The following is a 19,360-nucleotide window of genomic DNA, read 5'->3' as shown; positions in this document are numbered from 1 at the left end:
TCACTAGCCTTAAGTATTCTGTTGCATGCGATTTTTATAGTGCGAAATCCCTCATTCCATAAGAAAAAGAAACTATAAGCTAAATGCGAATTAAAAGACAGAAAAAGATGAGTAAACAAAAGTCAAATCAAGAACAAGAGAGGAGTTAACTCGTCAACAAGTTTTGTAGTCCTAAATTTTATGAGCCAGCTTAATGAAAACAAGGGAAAATTCATGTGGGCCTACCTAATAACACTCCTACTTACCTCATTACATGCGTCCCAAATATCAAAACCATTGCATTCCTGCTTGTGTTACACTTGGAGGAGTCGAAAACAACATGATTTCTCCCTTACGTAGATTTACATCTCGTCCTACTTAATCATCAAGGATAGCATAAATGCCAACGGTCAAGCTTGTCAATTGTGTTCTCATGATTCCTTGTGTCATTAGTAATCTTTGTGCCTAGAGGAACAAGGAATGATGGAGATCCCAATGGTGCAAATCTTGAATTAGAATATTTGGGCGTGCCTCAATTCTCATCTTTCCCTCTTTCCTCTGAAAGATTCATCCGGGATCGTTGAGAGAATGATGTCAATACTCGTTCAAATAATTTAATTTCTTCACAACGATATCAATACTCAATCAACTAATTTCTTTGCATTTGTCTAAGCAATGGATCGGTGCCTATGATTACCGCTTACATGCGCTTTCACTCAACACTCATGTTTATGCTCCCCAAATAAAATCAAACTATCATACAGGACAAAGACTAGAAAGAGAGACATAAAAGAAACGAACAAAATGAGAACATGGGTAGGATTTTGAGTCCAATAGGGAAAGAAATCATAAGTTCTTTTTTCTTTTCCATATGGCTAAGCGTGAGGATCAAATCGAAGAATTAATTTAAACACAAGGGTAGACAAAGAACACAAAATAAAGGAAGGATGTGAGGGATAAGTCTATGTTTGCTAGGACGACTCATGATTAGTTCACAAAGTTCTTGAAAGAACCTATAACTTAATTACCCACAAGCTAGAAAACCGAAATAATATGCTCACTAGCCTCAAGTATTCGGTTGGATGCAGTTGTTATAGTGTGAGATCTCTCATTCTATAAGAAGTTTAAAGTAAATATGAATTAATAAATAAAGAAGGATGAATAAATTAAAGTCAAATCAAGAACTTGAGGGGAATTAACTGGTCAACAAGTCTCGTAGTCCCAAATTTTATGAGCCAGCTTAATAAAAACAAGGGGAAATTCTTGTGGGCCTAACCAATAATAGTCCGACCCAAATTACCTCATTATATGCGTCCCAAAGATCAAAATGATCGCATTCCTGCTTGTATTACACTTGGAGGAGTTGAAAACAACATGTTTTATGCCTCATGCGCGTGGATTTACGTCTCGTCCTGCTTGATCATCAAGAAGAGCATCAATACCACCGATCAAGCTTGTCAATTGCATTCTCATTATTCTGATGCAAATCCTTATGTCATTAGGAGTCCTCGTGCCTAGAGGAACCAGGAATGATGGAGATCCCAGTGGCGCAAATACTGAATCGTAATATTTTGGCGTGCCTCGATTCTCGTCTTTCCCTCTTTCCATTAAAAGATTCATCCGCCATCATTGAGAGAATGATGTCAATACTCGATCAAACTAATTTAATTTCAGTGCAATGATATCAATACTCGTTCAACCAATTTAATTTCTTCAGATTTGTGCAAGTAATAGACCGGTTCCTATGATTGCCGCTTACACCCGCTTTCTCTCAACACTCGTGTTTATGCTCCCTAAATAAAACCAAACCATCATACTAGACAAAGATCAGAAAGAAAAGCATAAAAGAAAGGAACAAAATGAGAACACAGCTAAGCGTGAGGATCAAATCGAATTGATTTAAACACAAGGGTGGACAAAGAACACAAAAGAAAGGAAGGACCTAAGCGATAAGTCTATGTTGGCTAGGGAAACTCTTGAATAGCTTGCAAAGTTCTTGAAAAAACCCATAACTAATTTCCCACAAGGTAGAAAACTGAAATAATATGCTCACTACCCTCAAGTATTCGGTTGTATGTGGTTGTTATAGTGTGAGATGCCTCATTCTATAAGAAAATGAAACTATAAGCTAAATATGAATTAATAAATAAAGAAAGATGAATAAATTAATGTCAAATCAAGAACCAGATGGGAATTGACTGGTCAACAAGTCTTGTAGTCCCAAATTTTATGAGCCAGATTAAGGGGAAATTCATGTAGGCCTACCTAATAACACGTCGACCCAAATTACCTCATTACATGCATCCCAAACATCAAAACGGTCGCATTCCTACTTGTATTATGCTTGGAGTTGTCAAAAACATGATTTCTGCTTTATGTGCATGGATTTACGTCTCTTCCTACTCGATCATCAATGAGAGCATCAATGCCACCGGTCAAGCTTGTCAATTGCATTCTCATGATTCCGTATGCAAATCCTTATGTCATCATGAATCCTCGTACATAGAGGAAAAGGAATGATGGAGATCCCAACAATGCAAATTCTGAATTGGAATATTTGACTCGATTCTTATCTTTCTCTCTTTCCTCCGAAAGGTTTGTTCGAGATTATTAAGAGAATGATGTTAATACTCTATCAACTAATTTAATTTCTTCGCAATGATATCAATACTCCATGAACTAATTTATATTCTTCACATTTTTCCAAGCAATGGATCGGTGCCTATGATTGCCGCTTACACATGCTTTCTCTCGACACTAGTGTTTATGCTCCCCAAATAAAACCAAAACATCATACTAAACAAAGTATAGAAAGAGAAGCACAAAAGAAATGAACAAAATGAGAACATAGGTAGGATTTCGAGTCCGATAAGAAGAGAAATCGCATGTTCTTTATTCTTTTCCACACAGTTAAGCGTGAGGATAAAATCGAATTGATTTAAATATAAGGGTAGACAAAGAACACAAAAGAAAGGAAGGACGTGAGCGATAAGTCTATGTTTGCTAGGCGACTTGTGATTAGTTCATAAAGTTCTTGAAAGTACCCATGACTTGTTTTCCCACAAGGTAGAAAACTGAAATAATAGGCTCACTAGCCTCAAGTATTTGCATATGGTTGTTATAATGCGAGATCCTTCATTCTATGCAAGAAAGAAACCAGAAGCTAAATATGAATTAATAAATAAAGAAACATGAATAAATTAAAGTCAAATCAAGAACTAAAGGGGAATTGACTGGTCAACAAGTCTCGTAGTCCAAATTTTATGAGCCAGCTTGATGAAAATAAGGGGCAATTCTTGTTGGCGTACCTAATAACACTCTAACCCAAATTACCTCATTACATGCGTTCCAAAGATCAACACGGTTGCATTCCTACTTGTATTACGCATGGAGTAGTCGAAAACAACATGATTTCTCCCTTACGCGCGTGGATTTACATATCATCCTGCTTGATCATCAAGGAGAGCATCAATACCACTGGTCAAGCTTGTCGATTGTGTTCTCATGATTCCATATGCAATCCTTTTGTCATCAGGAATCCTCATGCCTAGAGGAACAAAGAATTGTGGAGATCCTAATGGTGAAAATCCTGAATCATAATATTTAGGCGTGCCTCGATTCTCGTTGTTCCCTCTTTCCTCCGAAAGATTCATTCGCGGTCATTGAGAGAATGATGTCAATACTCAATCAACTAATTTATTTTTTTGCAATGATATCAATATTTGATGAACTAATTTAATTTCTTCGCATTTGTCCAAGTAATGGATCGGTGCCTATGAGTGCCGCTTACACGCGCTTTCACTCAACACTCGTGTTTATGCTCCCCAAATAAAACCAAACCATCATACTAGACAAAGACTAGAAAGAGAGGCACAGAAGAAACAAACAAAATTAGAAGATACGTAGGATTTCGAGTTCGATAAGGAAAGAAATCCCAAGGTCTTTGTCCTTTTCCATATGGTTAAGCGTGAGGATTAAATCGAATTGATTTAAACACAAGGGTAGACAAAGAACACAAAAGAAAGGAAGGATGTGAGCTATCTATGTTTGCTAGGGTGACTAGTGATTAGTTCACGAAGTTCTTGAGAGAACCCATAACTTGATTTCCCATAAGGTATAAAATCAAAATAATATGCTCACTAGTCTCAAGTATTCGGTTGCATGCGGTTGTCATAATGCGAGATCCCTAATTCTATAAGAAAAATAAACCAGAAGCTAAATATGAATTAATAGATTAGAAAGATGAATAAATTAAAGTCAAATCAAGAACTAGAGAGGAATTGACTAGTCAAAAAGTCCCATAGACCTAAATTCTATGAGCAAGCTTAATAAAAATAGGGGAAATTTGTGTGCGCCTACCTAATAACACTCTAACCCAAATTACCTCATTACATGCATCCCAAACATCAAAATGGTTGCATTATTCGCTTGTATGACCCTTGGAGTAGTGATGTGAACCAACACATGGAATTGGAATAAGATTCCCAAGAAAGCTAAATCTGAACTTTGATGACCTTTTTTATCGAAAGATAACTGATATGCATAGTTTTACACATGTTTGCTTGCATATTATTATGCATTTTCTTTGCATCTATTGTGTTTTTATTCCAAAATCACCCGTGTTTTGTGTCTTTTCGTATTCCAGGAGATTTTATAGGTCCATCATTAGTGCTTGAGTAATTTTAGATCAATTTCTGGCGAAAATGGTCAGAATCAGAAGTGTTTGACCTTAGGTTGACTTTTGGAAAGTCAACACGAGCCATGTTGGAGCCCGTGTAGAAATTCCAGGCCGTATAGCTTAAGCACTTTAAAGCAGCATGTATTTCGAGGGTACCACGCCCTAGAGCAGCCAACACGGGCAGCAATACGCCCTTATTACAATCTAGAACACAACCCGTGTTGGTAACATGGGCCAGAACACGGCTTTGCTCGACTCAGTTCATTTTGTCATTTGGAGACAACATGGCCTGGACACGGCCTGTGTTGAGGGACACGGGCTGAGAACACGCGCATATTTGTGCAATGTATAAAAGGAATGAGCCAAAAAGAGAAAAAGGAGTTTCGGGTCGGCGATTTTGACTATTCATCTTCCTTTGTAATTTTTCTAAATATGTTTTAGGCATTTCAGGCGGCTTCCAGGACACTGATTCCACCTTGGAACATCAGATTCGTGATTTTTGGGATTGGATTGAAGATTGAAGAGGAGTTTTGGAGCAAATCAAGAGGCAATTCTAGAGATCAACTATAGTGTAGATCAAGACTTTGAGTTGTTCATCCAATTCTAGGAAAAGGGTGTATATGTTTGAATTTCTTTATCCTTTCATTGTAATTGAATTCCTAATTTTTTTGGACATGAACATGTGTAGCTAGATTGGTTGAACCCGTTGGGGTTCCTTGCTATATTGGCTGTGTATTGAATTGTTAAGATTTTTTTAGTTTCCTTTATTTGTATTCTTTTTGCAATTAATAATATAAATCGAGTTCTCCTTACATTGATTGTATTGGTTACTATTCATAGAATTCTTTTAGAAATTGAGAAATTCTAATTGAGTTTGGAAATTTAATTGCAAGAATAGGTTAATTTTTACTTAGAGGTAAGGTTAATTAATTTGCCGGATTAAGAATTAACAAAGCTTAATAGAGGTGGATTAAAGCTTAAGGCTAACTTAACAATCAATTGTTAGGAAGCAATTCCAACTTTAGGTTCTTAGGTTTAGGAATTCGGTTGTCTCGAGAGGGAAACTGAATTCAGTTGAGAATCCATCCATGGGTAGCATAATCGAACTGAACAATTTGTTATCCTTTCTTGACTGCCAACTAGTCTAGGTCCTCTTTGGGTTTACTTTCTTGTCTTGATTACTCTCTTTGCTCATTCATTCTTGCATTACACTTAGAATTAGTTTTTAGTCATTAGTAAATTTAGAAACGCCCGTTATTAATTTTAGGCTAGATAATAACGAATGAAGTAGTAACTCTAGGATTTCACTTTCCCGAGGGATATGATATTTTTAATACTCGCCATTGTGCTAGGCTGCATCGATAGGTTCACTCCCTTAGTTGTAGTTGCATAAGCATCGCATCAATAACTTATATCTTGAACCTTGGTATAAGAAAGATTGTTGACGCCACACTCAAGAAAGGTAGAAGGTGAGTGATAAGTCAATGTTGAGCGCCACAAGAACAAGTTCTTGATAAGTTCGAAGTTCTTCTAAAGAACCAAGCAAGAATAATTCTAACAAATATGTTTAACTCAAAATATTCATTCTCCTCGAATAATGTGGTTACACTTAGTTTATATTGTGAAGGAAATAAATCTAATTCCTAAATAGCATAAAGGAAATAAACTAATTAGGAATTATGTAAGAGATATGCTAAATAAAAGTTTCCTAAATAATAGAATAAGGAATAGTTAATCTTTAGTAAATAAGAATTGAGTAAAAACTCAAGCAAAACTTCCTAAATAATGAAGTGTGCAGCTGCCTCCTTATTTCCTAATGAAGAATACTCCAATTTGTAAAAAGGAGGAAGCTAAAACATGCTCCCATGCTTCCTATTTGATTTGGCACGTCCCTCTTCAAGTATTAAGCTCTCCCCGTTGTGCACACATATTCAGCGATGCTTGGTTTCATTAAGCCCATCACATTGAATTAAATTAATAAGGCTAGGAGCCTTAATTAAATCTAACTCTCCATGGGTTAATATATCCTTGGCCCAAATCTCTTGAATGAGTCCATTAAGAGCTTCTTTAATGCGTTTGGCCTTAGATCCTCTAATTGGCCCACTTTGAATGTGTAAAGGATCCCAAACATCAAAACGGTCACATTCCTGCTTGTATTACGCTTGGAGTAGTCGAAAACAACATGATTTCTCCCTTACGCGCGTGGATTTACATCTCCTCCTGCTTTATCATTAAGGAGAGCATTAATGCCATCAGTAAAGCTTGTCCATTGCGTTCTCATGATTCCATATGCAAATCCTTGTGTCGTTAGGAATCCTCGTGCCTAGATAAAAAAGGAATGATGGATATCCCAATGGTACAAATCCTGAATCGGAATATTTGGGCATGCCTCAATTCTTGCCGTTCCCTCTTTCCTCCGAAAGATTTATCCGTGATGATTGAGAGAATGGAGTCAATACTCGATCAACTAATTTAATTTCTTCGCATTTGTCCAAACAATATGATATGGATCAGCCAAGGCTTAAAGATGTTGATTTGGATGGACTTCATGGCGAGGGGAACAAGAAAGAATCAAGGAAGGATCCATTAAGATTTTTCACAAGGTCCAATTATAAGGTCAAGGGCCAATAAGCTTCAAGAGTCCTTAAATGACTATATGCAAGAGTGGGCCAACAATGGAAGTCTAATAGAATTTGGCCTAAATGAAGTTCATAAAGGATGGGCTTTGTTTAATGTTCTTAAAGTCCAAGTAATGCCAATCAAGAGTCAAAGCCAAGTCATGATCCGACTTCAAGTCAAGGGTCGAATTCTACTCCAAGTCCAATTACAAGTTCAAAGGATCCATCATTCATCAAAGGAGGTCCAATTATAAGAGCTAGGGCTAAGGGAATGAATGAGGGCTTAAATGGGCTTACTCAATAATAGACATCAAGAGCTAATGCCTCACAGGGATCACTCAAGTCACTCAAAATGTGTATAAGATGAGAAAAGAATCCCTCAAAGCAAATGCACAAAACCCGCTTACCATATGCTTGCTCATAAACCCTATCTCCGCTATTGTGAATAAATATATTATACCAAAATCAAAGGGTCTTTACTAGGGTTGTAATGGGGCTAAGGTAAAGGTATGGAGATTTGGGAAAGAAGTGTGAAAATGCTGGAAATTCTTGCAATAAACAATAATGTATGCTTAAAGGATTAAATGCCCAAAAATACATAATATATTCACTAAATCCTCAATTTGTAGAATAATGCTCGAAAATAAGGAACTTTTTAACAACAACTAGACTAGCAGCTTATGAGAGAACTGCTGTATACAATTGAATAAAGTAAGGAGCAAAAACATAGTTTGGACTGAAGAAAGCATCTAAAATGTCAAAAAGAATTTAGTGAATTTACCAACGTAGCAAATGGCATTTTAATCCCAAATAAGAGTAAGTAAATAAAAAAAAATCCAGCATAAAGGTAAAAGAAAGATAAAATGAAAGGGCTAAGATGTAAAGTGTGAAATGTAAAAATGAAGAAAAGGGGTAAAAGCTCAAACATGGCTAACTAATGGAAACACAAAGGGGAGGCTATTGGCCAAATATGGTAAATCCTAAGTTGCCCAAATCATCTCATGGTATTTACAAATTCATGTAACCTTAACAAGCATTACAGAGAAAGTTCTAGAAGCAAAGCCAAGTACAATGCACACTCAAACAAGAAATATCCAGAGCATATGCATAATGATTGCTCAAATTGGCTGAAAGTCTCACCTTTGAAGTGTGACAGTAGTTGGAATTGATTCTCAACATCATTAATTGAATCATCACTTAAGAAACATATGTATATGATATAATCAACCTTCTAAGTTAAAATTCAATGACTCGAGAAACAATTAAGTAACACCTGTTTAACCCGACAGAGTTGATGTATTAAACACCATTAATTGTTTTCCAAGGACAATGAACAATAAAGAAAAGTGACTGAAATTCTATAAATCAAATTGTCAATCAGCTCAAAAATAGCATACTTAAGTGCATAAAGACATAGTATCCTAACGTCCTAACAATATACATAATCAGTGATAGCAATCTCAGATACAGCTAAAAGAACATCACAAAATAGAAAAAGGAACACACTGTCCTTAGTGTAAAACGAAGTGGATACCCTGCATGGGAAGTACACATAAGGAAAGCAAAATCACTAATATCCAAGTACATTACTGATAAGCATCATAATACACATGTTTTCATGCCCGATTGTTTACATTTTTTATGCATGATTATCCCGTTTTATGCTAGAATCACCTGTCTTTTGTTTCCTTTCTCATTTCAGGTCATTTTCGAAGGACATCATCAGTAATCGAGGGACATACATGTGATTACGGACCAAAATCCATCAGATTGGGCGAGGAGTAGCACCCAGAGGGTTGAGCACGGCCTGGACTCGGAGTCTTGGCATTCTGGTATCCCATTGTGCCATTTCAGCACGACTTCCGTAGCCACCACGGCCTCTACCACAGGCTTGGGCACGGCCTGGAAGGAGTCGGCCTAGCAGACTCCAAAGACTCAGGCCATGCTGAATCAACTATATAGGCGATTTTGAATTCTTTTTGAAGTGGGATGATTTTTGGACTCAATTCCAAGTCACACACTTAATCAATTATTTCCTATACCTCAATTGTAGACCTTGAGAGATAAAAAATTCATCAATTGAAGGGGGGATTTCACTTGTTCCAACATCGAATTGAAGATCAAGACAAACTTTGGGAGCATTCAAGAGGCAACTAGGGTTTGAGATTTCGAATTTTGCAATTTTAGGGTTTCTCATTCAGCTTGAAAGAGAAGGGTGTACATGCCTTTAATTTGTTTTTCCTTATTTTGTTCCCTAATTGCTTTAACCATGAACATGAGTAGCTAGATCTTTTGAATCCATTAGGGTTCACCTTTGTTGATGGATTATGCTTAATTGTTAGTTTTTATAATTGTCATTCTTGCAATCTTCTTGCTATTCAGTAATAAAAGTTTGATTCAGTTAATTTGAGACGTTGGATTAATTGTTTATTAGGTTGTTTCTTGACATTGAGAAATGCTTGTTACAACTGGACATTGAATAGTAAGAACTGGTAGTTAACACTTAGAGATAAGGTTGATTTACTCGCCGGATTAAGAACTAATAACTCTTAATAGTTTTAAATCATACTTAATGCTAATCTGTAGTAATCCGATAGGAAGAGATTCCATTAGGTTAGTGCAGGGTTAGGAATCCAGTAAGCTCGAGAGAGGAACCGGGATTCAATTCAGGATTTAGGCACGGGTAAGCAAGATCGGCAATCCATAAAATCCATCTTTAGAATTCCATCACTTAGGCTCCCTTTTGGGTTTGTTTCTCTCTTTGCAATTGTCTTTTGATTATCCATTGTTCTTCATTTACTTATTTGCACTCATAACCATTAGCTGGTACGTTAGAACTTTCACACCCTATTTCAGACTAGATAACATAGCAAACAGTAGTAACTCTAGGTTCACCCGATCTCCAGGGATACGACCTTGATACTCACTAGTGTTAGGCTGCATCGGTAGGTTCACTGCCTTAGGTGTAGGTTGCATAAAGAGCACATCAAGTTTTTGGCGCCGTTGCCGGGGAACAATAACGATTTAGTCATTATTTGTTTATTCATTTATTCTTTATTTTTATTATCATTTATTGTTATATTTTTTTTGATTGATTGGTGGTTGTTTGGTTGTCGGTTTCAGGTAGTATATGACCAGGAGCTCTAACCCTGATCCAATAGCACCGTTATCTGACCCGGAGCGCTCTCTCAGACTATTGAGATGACGTTTGCAGGCGATTGGCGAGGAGACGATTCTGGTTCGAGTTCAAGGCCAGCGATGGAGAACCTCAACCACCAGGCAGATGATAATCAAAGGACTATGTACGATTTTGCTCGACCCTCTTTAGATGGGACGAAAACGAGTATAGTCAGACCTGCTATAGCGGCCAACAATTTTGAGATAAAGGCCAATGTTATCCAGATGATACAACAAAGCGTGCAGTTTAGAGGATTGCCCAGCGAGGATCCCAATGCACATATCTCCAACTTTTTGGAGATTTGTGACACATTCAAAATAAATGGAACAACCGATGATGCCATTCGGCTGAGATTGTTTCCATTTTCCTTCAGGGACAGAGCAAAGAGATGGCTGCAATCTCTTCCACAACAGACGATCACTACCTGGAAGGCATTGTGATACGAACTCGAACCGGATACGTTCAAACACCAAGATAAGTAATGGTGAAAAAATCAAACTGATAAACGCTCTCCCTATTTAAGAGGAAGCACCCTTACCAATAAGTTCGAATTTGTCGCCCCAAGATCTAACTTGAAAGTTTGCAATTGATTATGGAACTAACAAACTTAGCAATAGAACTACTAAGCCCTTTAGTTATAAATAGATGAAGAATGTTCAAACAACTCAAGAAACTAATAAAAAGTTAATTGATTGATCAAACATGTAGATGTGAAACTAAATCAAACAAGTTAATTTAATCTCAAGAAATTCAATAAGGAACACCTTAAGGAATAAGAGTTAACAACTCAAATTAAACTTCATTTAGAAATGTATATTGATCTTATGTCCTTTAGCCGAAATACATAGCTCTATTTATAGAGTTTTGAAATGATTCTAACCCTAAAAAGGACTAAGAGATAAGCAATAAAGAATCAAACCCTAAAAGACTTCTAATGTGCGGCTGCCTTCTTCTCTAAGCATAAGTGGTGGCTGCCCTAGGGTTAGGTGAGACCTCCAATGCTTCTAGAAACCCTAATGTGCGGCCCAATGCTTAGGGTGCGGTCCAATGCTTCTAGAAACCCTAATGTGCGTGATGCTTCTAGAAACCCTAGGAAAGCCTGTTGACTTTGATCCCTGATCTTTGACCTTGACCTTGTTCCATGACCAAGTTTAAGCTTCATTAATAGCAATTAATGTCACTATCTTCAAGGCGTTGTTATCTTCATTAAAAGCACCATCATTAGCCATCTTCAAAACATGCTCCAAGTAAGAATTTAAGGCTTGCTTGAACCTTTTACTCCTTGCTCGTGTCATCGGTCCTCCATAGGCTAGTGGATCCATGCTAGTTGACTTAGATGCATCTTTGGTTGCATCATTCCCCCCCTCTTTGAAAGGATTCGACCTCGAATCAACGCCTTCATCAAAATCAAAAGGAGACAAATCAGCAACATTAAAAGTAGCACTAACATTATACTCACCAGGTAAGTCAACTTTATATGCATTATCGTTGATGCGCTCTATTACTTCAAATGGACCATCACCACGTGGCATCAACTTTGATTTTCTTTGATTGGGAAACCTTTCCTTCCTGAAGTGCACCCAATCAATCACCAACTTCAAATACCATCCTTTTGCGGCCCTTATTGCGTTGTTTGGTGATTTGTTCATTGCGTCTTTCCAAATTTGCACGCACTTGCTCATGCAACTTCAACACAAATTCAGCCTTCTTTGCACCATCTAAATTCACTTGTTCACTCAAAGGTAAAGCAATCAAATCTAAAGGACTCAAAGGAATAAAGCCATAAACAATCTCAAATGGGCAAAATTGAGTAGAAGAATGCATACTACGATTATATGCAAATTCAACATGCGGCAAACAATTTTCCCATGTTCTCAAGTTTCGTTTAACCATGGTCCTAAGTAATTGTGACAAAGTTCTATTTACTACCTCAGTTTGACCATCGGTTTGGGGATGACATGTAGTAGAAAAAAGTAATTTAGTTCCCAGTTTACCCCATAAGGTCTTCCAAAAATAGCTCAAAAACTTGGTGTCCCTATCACTGACAATAGTTCTAGGCATACCATGTAAACGTACAATTTCTCTAAAGAACAATTCAGCAACATGTTGTGCATCATCGGTTTTCCTACATGCAATAAAGTGTGACATCTTTGAAAACCTATCCACCACAACAAAAATACTATCATGCCCATGCTTAGACCTAGGTAATCCAAGCACAAAATCCATAGATATGTCAATCCAAGGAGAATTAGGTATGGGCAAAGGCATGTATAACCCATTAGGTTGTGATTTAGACTTAGCTTGCTTGCATACAATACAGTTAGCACATAATCTATTCACATCAGATTTCATTTTAGGCCAATAGAAATGATCATGCAAAACATCTAAAGTCTTTTGAACACCAAAGTGTCCCATCAAACCACCTTCATGTGATTCTCTCACAAGCAATTCACGCATAGAACACATAGGAATGCATAGATGTTTTTCTTTGAACAAAAATCCATCATGTCTGTAAAATTTATCAATAGCACCATGTTCACAAGCATGAAAAATAGAACCAAAATCGTGGTCATCAACATACAAGTCTTTGATATACTCAAAACCAAGCAATTTTGTTTCTAGAGAAGCAAGTAAAGCATACCTTCTAGATAGTGCATCGGCTACTACATTTTCTTTACCTTGCTTGTACTTAATGACATAGGGAAATGCTTCAATGAATTCACTCCATTTAGCATGGCGCTTATTCAACTTGTTCTGTCCCTTCAAGTGCTTTAATGCTTCATGATCCGTGTGAATCACAAACTCCTTAGGTAGCAAATAATGCTGCCGGACATTGAGTGCATGCAGGCATACAATTCCTTGTCATAAGTTGGATATTTCAAGCTAGCTCCATTCAACTTTTCACTAAAATAGGCTATTGGCTTCCCATCTTGCATTAAAACAGCTCCAATACCTACACCAGAAGCATCATAATCAATTTCAAAAGTTTTGGAAAAATCCGGAAGTGAAAGAATGGGAGATGAAGTAAGTTTGTCCTTTAGCATATTAAATGCGTTTTCTTGTTGTTCTCCCCAATGAAACTTCACGTTCTTCTTTACAAGCTCGTTAAGTGGTGCGGCAAGGGTACTGAAGTCCTTGACAAACCTCCTATAGAAGCTTGCAAGCCCATGAAAGCTCCTCACATCACTAACATTCTTTGGTGTTGGCCACTCCTTAATTGCTTTTACCTTATCTTCATCGACCTGAATTCATTTTTACTAACAACAAAACCAAGAAACACAAGTTTGTTTGTGCAAAAATCACACTTAGCAAGGTTAGCATATAAAGAATTCTCACGCAAAACCATCAACACCATCCGAACATGTTCAACATGCTCACTAAAGCTCTTACTATAAATCAGAATATCATCAAAGTATACTACCACAAATTTACCAATATACGCACGCAAAACATGGTTCATTAGTCTCATAAAAGTACTTGGTGCGTTAGTTAAGCCAAAAGGCATGACCAACCACTCATACAAACCAAATTTAATTTTGAATGCTGTTTTCCACTCATCACCTATATTCATTCTAATTTGGTGATAGCCACTTCTCAAATCAATTTTAGTAAAGATAACACTTCCATGCAATTCATCTAACATATCATCTAACCTAGGAATAGGATGACGATATTTAATGGTGATCTTGTTAATTGCACGACAATCAATACACATCGCCAAGACCCATCTTTCTTAGGGACTAACAAAACAGGAACAGCACATGGGCTAAGACTTTCCCTAACATAACCTTTACTTAGTAGTTCCTCAACTTGGCGTTGCAGCTCTTTGGTCTCCTCCGGATTGACTCTATAGGCTGGTCTATTTGGAATGGATGACCCCGGCACAAAGTCAATTTGGTGCTCTATCCCCCTTAGTGGTGGCAACCCACTAGGTAACTCCCTCGGGAAACACATCGTCATATTCCTGCAAAACACTTACAAACACACTAGGAAGAGAAGAGTTAAGATTATTAGTGTTAAATAAAGTCTCCTTGTACATAAGTACAAGTACTTGCCTATTTTCACTCAAAGCCTTTCTCATGTCTCGCTCTCTAACTAAGAAACTCACTTTTTTCTCGCTTGCCTCCCCTTTTTCTCGCTACTTACTCGTTCTTTTGCTCACATTCTTGCGCAAACCCTCGCTAAACTCTCCTTTTACCACTCGTTGCTCTCCCCCCTCATTATTTTCCACACAACTCCCCTTTTGCTTGTGCACCTTTTCTTTTTCATATGCACTCTCACACTTTCTTTTTTCTTTCTCATATGCTTCCATTCGGTCCTTTACAACTTTTGTAATTCACAAACTTCTTTAGGACTTAATGGTGCCAAAACATACGGTTTTCCATCCATTACAAGAGAATATGCATTGGTTCGACCATTATGAATTACAGATCTATCATATAACCATGGTCTACCTAGCAACATATGACATGCTTGCATGGGAACATCACATAATACCTCATCATTATACTTCTTTACACTAAATGCAATCCGACTTGCTTGCTTAGTAACTCTAATCCCACTTTGATCATTAAGCCATTGCAAGGTGTATGGCTTAGGATGCTTAATAGTTGGAAGTCTAAGTTTATCAACCATCATAGCACTGGCTACATTAGTACAACTACCCCCATCAATGATTAAACTACAATTAGCATCATGGTTTTGTACTTTACATGTAGTATGGAATATGTTTTCCCTTTGAGCGTCATCATCAATAGGTTGTAAATTAAGAGCTCTAAAAGTTATAAGTACATTACTAACCTCACCCAATTGCACATCATCACATTCTTCCAACTCAGGCATGTATAGGTAATCCTCCTCACCTGGTTCGGATTCTTCATCACTCTCAAAGACCACTTCACCACCTCGAATTGCCATGGTTCGCTTGTTTGGACATTGGGAAGATATATGTCCATACCCCAAACACTTGAAGCATTGCACTTTCTTTGATTTGAGGTCACTTTGCGTCGTTGGTTTAGTGTTAACATCAAATTTAGGGGCTGCCTTGATGTCCTTTGATGCCTCACGACCCTTGTTAGGGGGCTGGTTGCTCCCTTTCCATGCATTACTCCATTTTGAGCTAGGGGCAGCACTTCTGCTCTTGGTTTTTAATTGCTTTTCCACCTTTATGGCTATGTGCAACATATCCTCCATCTCTACATAATGCTGCAATTCAATTATGTTAGCAATATCACGATTCAAACCATGCAAAAATCTTGCCATTGTGGCTTCCCTATCCTCATCTATATTGGCTCTAATCATAGCTATCTCCATAGATTGCCAATACTCCTCAACACTCTTACTACCTTGTACTAGATTTTGTAACTTGTTGTACAAATCCCTTTGGTAGTGCGATGGCACAAACCTTTTACGCATAATGCGTTTAACCTCATCCCATGAACCAACTTCGTGTTCCCCATGGCGCCTCGACCACTCACCAATTGATCCCACCAAATGGCGGCATAATCACAAAATTCAACAACAGCAAGCTTAACCTTTTTAGACTCACTATAGTTATGACATTCAAAAACCCTTTCAACCTTCTTTTCCCACTCCAAATAAACTTCAGGGTCACTCTTACCATGAAAGATGGTATTTTCATCTTAATGCTACCCAAATTAGTGTCAATTTTGGGTTGGAGATTATGTCTAGACCCTTTAGACTCACTTTCTTGGTCATTATCAGAACCATCAGACGCTTTTAGGCATATCATTCAATAACCTAGTTAATTTGTCATCTTGTTTTTGAAATTGTTTTGTCATATGTTCAACTACATCTCTCAATGTATAAGCTAAATTTTCCAAAGTCAATGATGGTTCAGATGACATGGTTAAACCAAAAGACTAAGAAAAAAGGACGTGATCAAGTGTTATACTCTGGACGCTTCTTATAGTTAAAGGCAAAAACAAGAAAAGATCACTCCCTCACGTGTTTCACTCACAAAGAATTGAATTCCTTATAGAAATTAAATCAAATTGTTCTAGTAATCACAAGAACAAGTTATTCACAACCTCTTAACGTTTATTAATTCTGAAGTTCAATAGAACACTCGTGAATCAATAAAACGAATTATAAGCGTGTGAACAAAACAAGCTTACAACTAATCGAACAAGACTCAATTAACCCAAAAGAAAAGCTTTTTAAGAGAAAACAAACAAAATTACCCAAATCAGAATTATAAGAATGAAGAACAGCTCCAATTAATTAAAAGGAATTGCGGAATGAATCAATCAAGAGTCAATTCTTCGAGAACTACCCAACACAAATGGTTAGGGTTAGTTTTCCGTTCCTTCCCTTTCTTTTTTTTTTTTTTTTTCGGAAATCTGCCTTGGTATGCGGGCAGCAATGAAAATAGTATACTTTTTTTTTTTTTAATAATGATGCGAACAGAAATTGAGATGAAATAGAAGACAGACTCTTTAATTGAAAAAAAATGAACCAACTAACAAGTTTGGCTCTGATACCAAATGATACGAACTCGAACCGGATACGTTCAAACACCAAGATAAGTAATGGTGAAAAATCAAACTGATAAAGCATCTCTCCCTATTTAAGAGGAAGCACCCTTACCAATAAGTTCGAATTTGTCGCCCCAAGATCTAACTTGAAAGTTTGCAATTGATTATGGAACTAACAAACTTAGCAATAGAACTACTAAGCCCTTTAGTTATAAATAGATGAAGAATGTTCAAACAACTCAAGAAACTAATAAAAAGTTAATTGATTGATCAAACATGTAGATGTGAAACTAAATCAAACAAGTTAATTTAATCTCAAGAAATTCAATAAGGAACACCTTAAGGAATAAGAGTTAACAACTCAAATTAAACTTCATTTAGAAATGTATATTGATCTTATGTCCTTTAGCCCGAAATACATAGCTCTATTTATAGAGTTTTGAAATGATTCTAACCCTAAAAGGACTAAGAGATAAGCAATAAAGAATCAAACCCTAAAAGACTTCTAATGTGCGGCTGCCTCCTTCTCTAAGCATAAGTGGTGGCTGCCCTAGGGTTAGGTGAGACCTCCAATGCTTCTAGAAACCCTAATGTGCGGCCCAATGCTTAGGGTGCGGTCCAATGCTTCTAGAAACCCTAATGTGCGGCCCAATGCTTCTAGAAACCCTAGGAAAGCCTGTTGACTTTGATCCCTGATCTTTGACCTTGACCTTGTTCCATGACCAGAAGTTTAAGCTTCATTAATAGCAATTAATGTCACTATCTTCAAGGCGTTGTTATCTTCATTAAAAGCACCATCATTAGCCATCTTCAAAACATGCTCCAAGTAAGAATTTAAGGCTTGCTTGAACCTTTTACTCCTTGCTCGTGTCATCGGTCCTCCATAGGCTAGTGGATCCATGCTAGTTGACTTAGATGCATCTTTGGTTGCATCACATTGGCCGAAAAATTTTTATATAAGTATTTTCCTCCCGCTAAAATTGCTAAACTTAGAAATGACATATCTTCTTTTGTGCAGTTTGATGATGAAAGCATGTACGATGCATGGGAGAGATTTAAAGATCTTTTGAGATACGCCCACATCACGGATTGCCGGTGTGGATGCAGTTCGGACCTTCTGACGGGTTGAACCTTGCAACGAGGCAGATGGTGGATCTTTAGCGGTGGGGCGCTAAGCGATGGGCCTTGCGGCGGGCTCGGAACTTGATAGAGGAAATGGCCATGAACAACTATCGTTGGCAATCCTCTAGGAGGCCGGGGAAGGCGAGTGGTCAACCAAGTGGACTCTGGCCTTGGCGAGCTCAAGTGGAGCTTCTAGCCAAGAAGATCGACCAACTCCGGATCTTGCGGTTCATGCGAGCGTTGGCTGCGAAGTTTTATGGTGGCCCGCATTCGGTCTGACATGCTGCGGAAGGTATATTTGCTTCATCTTCTACTAGTTTTCCATCTAATTCTGCTATATCTTCTGATGTTGAACAGGTTGATTATATGGGGAATGCCCCAAGGCAGCATAATAACCCTTACAGCAATACATACAACCCTGGATGGCGCAATCATCCCAATTTCAGTTGGAGGAATAATAATGCCTAGGGTCCGCCAGGTTTTCAAAGACTTCATCAACAGCCACAGCAACAACCAGCTGGGCCTGCACAAGCTCCTCCTCCACAAAAAGAAGTCAAATTTAGAGGAGCTTATGATGAAGTTTGTGACGTCTACGGAAACGAGATTCCAGGAGACTGATAGTGCACTTAGGAATCAGCAGGCCTCGATTCAGAACTTGGAGACTCAAATTGGCCAAATTTCTAAGATGCTTTCAGAGAGACCTCCGGGATCGCTCCCTAGCACTACAGAGTCAAACCCGAGGGAGCATTGCAAGGCTATCACCTTACGTTCAGGTAAGAAATTGACTGGTTCTTCGCCTTTAGCTGATAAGGATAATACAATCGTGCAGGTCGAGCCAGCTAAGGAAGGACTAGACCTTGAGGTGGTAGAGAATGAGAGAATGAAAGAATACAGGCAAAAGAGCCCTGTGCGGGAGCATCAGCCCCCGGTTCCATATCCGGCAAGGTTGAGGCAGGATAAGGTGGACAAGCAATATAGTAAGTTTCTTGACTTATTTAAGCAGCTGAAAATTAACTTACCTTTTGTTGAGGCAATTTCACAGATGCCGAAGTACACCAAGTTTTTAAAGGAGATTTTGAGCAACAAGAGGAAGTTGGAGGATCTTGGTCAGGTGGTGCTTAATGGGGAGTGTTAAGTTATTCTCCATAACAAACTGCCACTCAAGCGACGAGATCCAGGGAGTTTTACTATCCCTTGTATGATTGGTGATTTATCAATTAGTGGTGCATTGGCTGATTTAGGAGCTAGCATTAACTTAATGCCCACTAGTTTATTTGCCAAATTAGGG

General features: G+C 37.8%; 1 non-coding gene across 1 annotated transcript; it reads right to left on the bottom strand.

Moving 5' to 3' along the window:
• Positions 1–17,935: 17,935 nt before the first annotated feature.
• LOC125370498 lies at positions 17,936–18,041 on the bottom strand. The gene has a single exon (XR_007216526.1). It is a non-coding gene; the product is annotated as a small nucleolar RNA R71 (small nucleolar RNA).
• Positions 18,042–19,360: the final 1,319 nt, after the last annotated feature.

The sequence above is a fragment of the Ricinus communis genome, chromosome 6 (assembly GCF_019578655.1).
Source record: "Ricinus communis isolate WT05 ecotype wild-type chromosome 6, ASM1957865v1, whole genome shotgun sequence".
In the NCBI taxonomy this organism is placed as follows: domain Eukaryota; kingdom Viridiplantae; phylum Streptophyta; class Magnoliopsida; order Malpighiales; family Euphorbiaceae; genus Ricinus; species Ricinus communis.
Note: the sequence above shows the minus strand (reverse complement) of the source record. Positions and strands in the feature narration are given on the sequence as shown.